The following is an 8,647-nucleotide window of genomic DNA, read 5'->3' as shown; positions in this document are numbered from 1 at the left end:
CTGTAGACTTCAGGATCTACTCCATTAGTCTTAACAGTATCACATATCTGCAAGAATTCAATTAAGAACTGAAAAGGATCTTCAGATGGAAGTCCATGAAACTTGCAGTTTTGCTGCATCAGAGAAACTAGCTGAGGTTTCAGCTCAAAGTTGTTTGCTCCAATGGCAGGAATGGAGATGCTTCTTCCATGTAAATTGGAATTAGGTGCAGTAAAGTCACCAAGCATTCTCCTTGCATTATTGTTGTTGGGTTCGGCTGCCATCTCCTTTACTTGTTCGAAATTTTCAATAAGGTTGTCTTTGGATTGTTGTAATTTACCTTCTCTTAGTTTTCTCTTCAGAGTCCTTTCAGGTTCTGGATCAGCTTCAACAAGAATGCCTTTTTCTCTGTCCCTGCTCATAAGAAAGAGAAGAGAAAAAGAAAAGAAGAGGAATCCTCTGTGTCACAGTAAAGAGGTTCCTTATTGTTAGTAGAAAAAGAAGAAGAAGAAAAATTCGAACACAGATAGAAGAGGGGGTTCGAATTTGGTGAGTGATGTGAGGAAGAGATGTTAGTAGATGAATAAATAAATAGAATAAGAGGAGAGAGGGAGAGGATTTTCGAAATTATTTTCGAAAATTATCCCTCCCCCATCTCATTCTATTTATTCATTCATATCCTAACATCTCATCTCACATCTCTTCCATCGGTACAGTTGTGTTTCTACCTTTACATCACATTCTTTGTCTCCCCCTCTTTTCTTCCACTCACAAAGGGATCCCTATACTGTGGTATAAAGGATCTCTATTATTATTATTATTTTTCTGTGCCTTCTTCTTTGTCATATGAGCAGGAGCAAGGATAAGAACATTCTTGTGGAAGCAGGTCCAGAACCTGAAAGGACTCTGAATAGAAAATTAAGAGAAGCTAAAATACAACAATCCAGAGATAACCTTTCAGAAATTTTCGAACAGGCAGAGGAGATGGCAGCCGAAAATAATAATAATGTAAGGAAGATGCTTGGTGACTTTACTGCACCTAATTCCAATTTACATGGAAGAAGCATCTCCATTCCTGCCATTGGAGCAAACAACTTTGAGGTGAAACCTCAATTAGTTTCTCTGATGCAGCAGAACTGCAAGTTTCATGGACTTCCATCTGAAGATCCTTTTCAGTTCTTAACTGAATTCTTGCAGATATGTGATACTGTTAAGACTAATGGAGTAGATCCTGAAGTCTACAGGCACATGCTTTTCCCTTTTGCTGTAAGAGACAGAGCTAGATTATGGTTGGATTCTCAACCCAAAGACAGCCTGAACTCTTGGGATAAGCTGGTCACGGCTTTCTTAGCCAAGTACTTTCCTCCTCAAAAGCTGAGCAAGCTTAGAGCTGATGTTCAAACCTTCAGACAAAAAGAAGGTGAATCTCTCTATGAAGCTTGGGAAAGATACAAACAGTTGACCAAAAAGTGTCCTTCTAACATGCTTTCAGAATGGACCATCCTGGATATATTCTATGATGGTTTATCTGAGCTATCAAAGATGTCACTGGACACTTCTGCAGGTGGATCCATTCACCTAAAGAAAACGCCTGCAGAAGCTCAAGAACTCATTGACATGGTTGCTAATAACCAGTTCATGTACACTTCTGAAAGGAATCCTGTGAGTAATGGGACGCCTATGAAGAAGGGAGTTCTTGAGGTCGATACTCTGAATGCCATCTTGGCTCAGAATAAAATATTGACTCAGCAAGTCAATATGATCTCTCAGAGTCTGCATGGAATGCAAGCTGCATCCAACAGTACTCAAGAGGCATCTTCTGAAGAAGAAGCCTATGATCCTGAGAACCCTGCAATAGCAGAGGTAAATTACTTAGGTGAACCTTATGGAAACACCTATAACTCAACATGGAGAAATCATCCAAATTTCTCATGGAAGGATCAAAAGCCCCAACAAGGCTTTAATAATGGTGGAAGAAACAGGTTTAGCAATAGCAAGCCTTTTCCATCATCAACTTAGCAACAGACAGAGAACTCTGAACAAAATGCTTCTAATTTAGCAAATCTAGTCTCTGATCTATCTAAGGCCACTGTAAGTTTCATGAATGAAACAAGGTCTTCCATTAGAAATCTAGAAGCACAAGTGGGCCAGCTGAGTAAAAGGATCACTGAAATCCCTCCTAGTACTCTCCCAAGCAATACAGAAGAGAACCTAAAAGGAGAGTGCAAGGCCATTGACATAAGCGCCATGGCCGAACCTGTAAGGAGAGGAGAGGACGTGAATCCCAAGGAGGAAGACCTCCTGGGACGTCCAGTGATCAATAAGGAGCTTCCCTCTGAGGAACCAAAGGACTCTGAGGCTCATCTAGAGACCATAGAGATTCCATTGAACCTCCTTATGCCCTTCATGAGCTCTGCTGAGTATTCCTCTTCTGAAGAGAATGAGGATGTTACTGAAGAGCAAACTGCCAAGTTTCTTGGTGCAATCATGAAGCTGAATGCCAAACTATTTGGCATTGATACTTGGGAAGTTGAACCTCCCTTGTTCATCAATGAACTAAGTGATCTGGATCAACTGACATTGCCTCAGAAGAGACAGGATCCTAGAAAGTTCATAATACCCTGTACCATAGGCACCATGATCTTTAAGGCTCTGTGTGACCTTGGTTCAGGAATAAACCTCATGCCCCTCGCTGTAATAGAGAAACTGGGAATCTATGGGGTGCAAGCTGCTAAAATCTCACTAGAGATGGCAGACAGCTCAAGAAAACAGGCTTATGGACAAGTAGAAGATGTATTAGTAAAGGTTGAGGGCCTTTACATACCTACTGATTTCATAGTCCTGGACACTGGAAAGGAAGAGGATGAATCCATCATCCTAGGAAGACCTTTCCTGGCCACAGCAAGAGCTGTGATTGATGTTGACAGAGGTGAAATATTCCTTCAATGGAATGAGAACCCCCTTGTGTTTAAAACTCAAGGATCTCCCTCTGCAACCATGGAGAGGAAGCAGAAAAAGCTTCTCTCCAAGCAGAGTCAACCAGATCCCCACAGTCAAACTCTAAGTTTGGTGTTGGGAGGCCACAACCAAACTCTAAGTTTGGTGTTGAACTCCCATATCCAAACTCTAAGTTTGGTGTTGGAGAGTCTCAACAAAGCTCTGCACATCTGTGAGGCTCCACGAGAGCCCACTGTCAGGCTATTGACATTAAAGAAGCGCTTGTTGGGAGGCAACCCAATGTTTATCTAATTCTTATTTTTATTGTTTTTCATGTTTTCTTAGGTTCATGATCATGTGGAGTCACAAAATAAACAAAAAAATCAAAAACGGAATCAAAAACAGCAGAAGAAAAATCAAACCCTGGAGGAGCATCTGTCTGGCATTCAAACGCCAGAACAGAGCATAGTTCTGGCGCTGAACGCCCAGAATGGGAGCATCCTGGCGCTGAACGCCCAGAACAAGCATGGTTCTGGCGTTCAACGCTAGAAATGGCAGCAAATGGGCGTTGAACGCCCAAAATAGGCACCAACCTGGCGCTGAACGCCCAGAGTTGTGTGCAAAGGCATTTTACATGCCTAATTTGGTGCAGGGATGTAAATGCCTTGACACCTCAGGATCTGTGGACCCCACAGGATCCCCACCTACCTTCACTCACTCTCTTCTCTCTTCTCAATCATCCTCTATTCCCAATAAACACTCATCCCTTCTGTCTTCCATTTACCACTCACACCCATACACCCACTTACCTTCAAAAATTCAACATATCTTCCCCACCCAATCCCACCCATATGGCCGAATACACACAGCCATCCATCTCCTCCATATCCTCTTCTTCTTCTATTCTTTCTTCTTTTGCTCGAGGGCGAGCAACATTCTAAGTTTGGTGTGGTAAAAAGCATAGCTTTTTTGTTTTTTTCCATAACCATTGATGGCACCTAAGGCCAGAGAAGCCTCTAGAAAGAGGAAAGGGAAGACAAAAGCTTCCATCAAGGGTCTATAGCTCAGTGGTAGAACATTTGACTGCAAATCAAGAAGATCCCTGAGATACCTCAAGGGATACATTTTCTTCCACACAAATATTGGAAGCAACTAAGGGTGGAACATCAAGAGCACTCCATCATCCTTCATGAAATCAGAGAAGATCTAAAAGCAATGAAGGAAGAGCAGCAAAGACAAGGAAGAGACATAGAAGAGCTCAAGGACATCACTAAGGTGGACTCATTCCTTGTTCTTACTTTCTCTGTTTTTCATTTTCTATGTTACGTGCCTATCTATGTTTGTGTCTTCATTACATGATCATTAGTAGTAGTAACTATGTCTTAAAGTTATAAATGTCCTATGAATCCATCACCTCTCTTAAATTAAAACTGTTTTAATTTAAAAGAACAAGAAGTACATGAGTTTTGAATTTATCCTTGAGCTTAGCTTAATTATATTGATGTGGTGACAATGCTTCTTGTTTTCTGAATGTATGCTTGAACAGTGCATATGTCTTTTGAAGTTGTTGTTTAAGAATGTTAAATATGTTGGCTCTTGAAAGAATGATGACTAGGAGACATGTTATTTGATAATCTGAAAAATCATAAAAATGATTCTTGAAGCAAGAAAAAGCAGCAAAGAACAAAGCATGCAGAAAAAAAAAAAATAGGCGAAAAAAAAAATATAGAAAGAAAAAGAAAAAGCAAGAGAAAAAAGCCAATAACCCTTAAAACCAAAAGGCAAGGGCAATAAAAAGGATCCCAAGGCTTTGAGCATCAGTGGATAGGAGGGCCTAAAGGAATAAAATCCTGGTCTAAGCGGCTAAACCAAGCTGTCCCTAACCATGTGCTTGTGGCGTGTAGGTGTCAAGTGAAAACTTGAGACTGAGCGGTTAAAGTCAAAGTCCAAAGCAAAAACAGAGTGTGCTTAAGAACCCTGGACACCTCTAATTGGGGACTTTAGCAAAGCTGAGTCACAATCTGAAAAGGTTCACCCAGTTATGTGTCTGTGGCATTTATGTATCCGGTGGTAATACTGGAAAACAAAGTGCTTAGGGCCACGGCCAAGACTCATAAAATAGCTGTGTTCAAAAATCATCATACTGAACTAGGAGAATCAATAACACTATCTGAACTCTGAGTTCCTATAGATGCCAATCATTCTGAACCTCAATGGATAAAGTGAGATGCCAAAACTATTCAAGAGGCAAAAAGCTATAAGTCCCGCTCATTTGATTGGAGCTATGTTTCATTGATAGTTTGAAATTTATAGTATATTCTATTCTTTTTATCCTATTTTGATTTTCAGTTGCTTGGGGACAAGCAACAATTTAAGTTTGGTGTTGTGATGAGCAGATAATTTATACGCTTTTTGGCATTGTTTTTAGTATATTTTTAGTAGAATCTAGTTACTTTTAGGGATGTTTTTAATAGATTTTATGTTAAATTTATATTTCTGGACTTTACTATGAGTTTGTGTGTTTTTCTGTGATTTCAGGTATTTTCTGACTGAAATTGAGGGACTTGAGCAAAAATCAGATTCAGAGGTTGAAGAAGGACTGCTGATGCTGTTGGATTCTGACCTCCCTACACTAAAAGTGGATTTTCTGGAGCTACAGAACTCGAAATGGCGCGCTTCCAATTGCGTTGGAAAGTAGACATCCAGGGCTTTCCAGCAATATATAATTGTCCATACTTTGGCCAAGAATTGACGACGTAAACTGGAATTCAACGCCAGCCTTCTGCCCAAATCTGGCGTCCAGTGCCAGAAAAGGATCCAAAACCAGAGTTGAACGCCCAAACTGGCACAAAAACTGGCGTTCAACTCCACAAATGGCCTCTACATGTGCAACACTCAGGCTCAGCCCAAACACACAACAAGTGGGCCCAGGAAGTGGATTTATGCATCAATTACTTACTCATGTAAACCCTAGTAGCTAGTTTATTATAAATAGGACCTTTTACTATTGTATTAGGCATCTTTGGATTACCTTATGATCCTTTGATCACATTTTAGGGGGCTGGCCATCTCGGCCATGCCTGGACCTTTTACTTATGTATTTTCAACGGTAGAGTTTCTACACTCCATAGATTAAGGTGTGGAGCTCTGCTGTTCCTCAAAGATTAATGCAAAGTACTACTGTTTTCTATTCAATTCTTCTTATTTCTCTTCTAAGATATCCATTCGCACCCAAGAACGTGATGAAGGTGATGATTATGTGTGACGCTCATCATCCTTCTCCCTCATGAACACGTGCCTGACAAACACTTCTGTTCTACATGAATTAAGCTAGAATAAGTATCTCTTAGATCTCCTAACCAGAATCTTCGTGGCGTAAGCTAGAATGATGGCGGCATTCAAGAGAATCCGGAAGGTCTAAACCTTGTCTGTGGTATTCCGAGTAGGATTCAATGATTGAATGACTGTGACGAGCTCCTAACTCGCGATTGCAGGGCGTTAGTGACAGACGCAAAAGGATAGTAAATCCTATTCCAGCATGATCGAGAACCGACAGATGAATAGCCGTGCCGTGACAGGGTGCGTGAGCATATTATTCACTGAGAGGATAAGATGAAGCCATTGGCAAGGGTGATGCCTCCAGACGATTAGCCGTGCCGTGACAGGGCATTGGATCATTTTCCTGAGAGATGACTGAAAGTAGCCATTGACAGTGGTGATGTATCACATAAAGCCAGCCATGGAAAGGGGTAAGACTGATTGGATGAAGATAGCAGGAAAGCAGAGGTTCAGAGGAACGAAAGCATCTCCATTCGCTTATCTGAAATTCCTATCAATGAATTACATAAGTATCTCTATCCCTATTTTATTATATAATATTCGAAAACACCATTATCACTTTATATCTGCCTGACTGAGATTTAAAAGGTGACCATAGCTTGCTTCATACCAATAATCTCCGTGGGATTCGACCCTTACTCACGTAAGGTATTACTTGGACGACCTAGTGCACTTGCTGGTTAGTTGTATCGAAGTTGTGACAATTATGAATTAAGATCAGAGCACCAAGCTTTGGAGCTATTACCAGGGATTATTCGAACCTGGAGATCACAATTTCGTGCACCATTGGCTCTTGAAAGAATGATGATAAGGAGACATGTTATTTGATAATCTGAAAAATCATAAAAATGATTCTTGAAGCAAGAAAAAGCAGCAAAGAACAAAGCTTGCAGAAAAAAAATATAGCAAAAAAAAAAATAGAAAGAAAAAGCAAGCAGAAAAAGCCAAAAGCTCTTAAAACCAAGAGGCAAGAGCAAAAAGCCAGTAACCCTTAAAACCAAAAGGCAAGGGCAATAAAAAGGATCCCAAGGCTTTGAGCATCAGTGGATAGGAGGGCCTAAAGGAATAAAATCCTGGCCTAAGCGGCTAAACCAAGCTGTCCCTAACCATGTGCTTGTGGCGTGTAGGTGTCAAGTGAAAACTTGAGACTGAGCGATTAAAGTCAAGGTCCAAAGCAAAAAAAAAAAAGAGTGTGCTTAAGAACCCTGGACACCTCTAATTGGGGACTTTAGCAAAGCTGAGTCACAATCTGAAAAGGTTCACCCAATTATGTGTCTGTGGCATTTATGTATCCGGTGGTAATACTGGAAAACAAAGTGCTTAGGGCCACGGCCAAGACTCATAAAATAGCTGTGTTCAAGAATTATCACACTAAACTAGGAGAATCAATAACACTATCTGAACTCTGAGTTCCTATAGATGCCAATCATTTTGAACTTCAATGGATAAAGTGAGATGCCAAAACTATTCAAGAGGCAAAAAGCTATAAGTCCCGCTCATTTAATTGGAGCTATGTTTCATTGATAGTTTGGAATTTATAGTATATTCTCTTCTTTTTAACCTATTTGATTTTCAGTTGCTTGGGGACAAGCAACAATTTAAGTTTGGTGTTGTGATGAGCGGATAATTTATACGCTTTTTGGCATTGTTTTTAGTATGTTTTTAGTAGAATCTAGTTACTTTTAGGGATGTTTTTATTAGTTTTTATGTTAAATTCACATTTCTGGACTTTACTATGAGTTTTTGTGTTTTTCTGTGATTTCAGGTATTTTCTGGCTGAAATTGAGGGACTTGAGCAAAAATCAGATTCAGAGGTAGAAGAAGGACTGCTGATGCTGTTGGATTCTGACCTCCCTGCACTCAAAGTAGATTTTCTGGCGCTACAGAACTCAAAATGGTGCGCTCCCAATTGCGTTGGAAAGTAGACATCCAGGGCTTTCCAGCAATGTATAATAGTCCATATTTTGAACGAGTTTAGATGACGTAAAAGGGCGTTGAACGCCAGTTCTACGCTGCTGTCTGGAGTTAAACGCCAGAAACAAGTCACAAACCAGAGTTGAACGCCAGAAATACGTTACAACCTGACGTTCAACTCCAAAAAGAGCCTCTTCATGTGTAACATTCAAGCTCAGCCCAAGCACACACCAAGTGGGCCCCGGAAGTGGATTTATGCATCAATTACTTACTTCTGTAAACCCTAGTAGCTAGTTTATTATAAATAGGACTTTATACTATTGTATTAGACATCTTTGGATCATCTTTGGATGCCTAGTTCTTAGATCAGAGGGGCTGGTCATTCGGCCATGCCTGGACTTTTCACTCATGTATTTTCAACGGTAGAGTTTCTACACTCCATAGATTAAGGTGTGGAGCTCTGCTGTTCCTCAAAGAT

The 8,647-nt window shown here is 40.4% G+C and overlaps 1 non-coding gene across 1 annotated transcript; it reads right to left on the bottom strand.

The window, feature by feature from the left end:
• Positions 1-1,359: 1,359 nt before the first annotated feature.
• On the bottom strand, positions 1,360-1,467 carry LOC112746341 (small nucleolar RNA R71). The gene has a single exon (XR_003174231.1). It is a non-coding gene; the product is annotated as a small nucleolar RNA R71 (small nucleolar RNA).
• Positions 1,468-8,647: the final 7,180 nt, after the last annotated feature.

This window comes from Arachis hypogaea, chromosome 14, assembly GCF_003086295.3.
Source record: "Arachis hypogaea cultivar Tifrunner chromosome 14, arahy.Tifrunner.gnm2.J5K5, whole genome shotgun sequence".
Taxonomy (NCBI): Eukaryota; Viridiplantae; Streptophyta; class Magnoliopsida; order Fabales; family Fabaceae; genus Arachis; species Arachis hypogaea.
The sequence above is the reverse complement of the archived record's forward strand: the minus strand, read 5'-3'. Positions and strand labels throughout refer to the sequence as shown.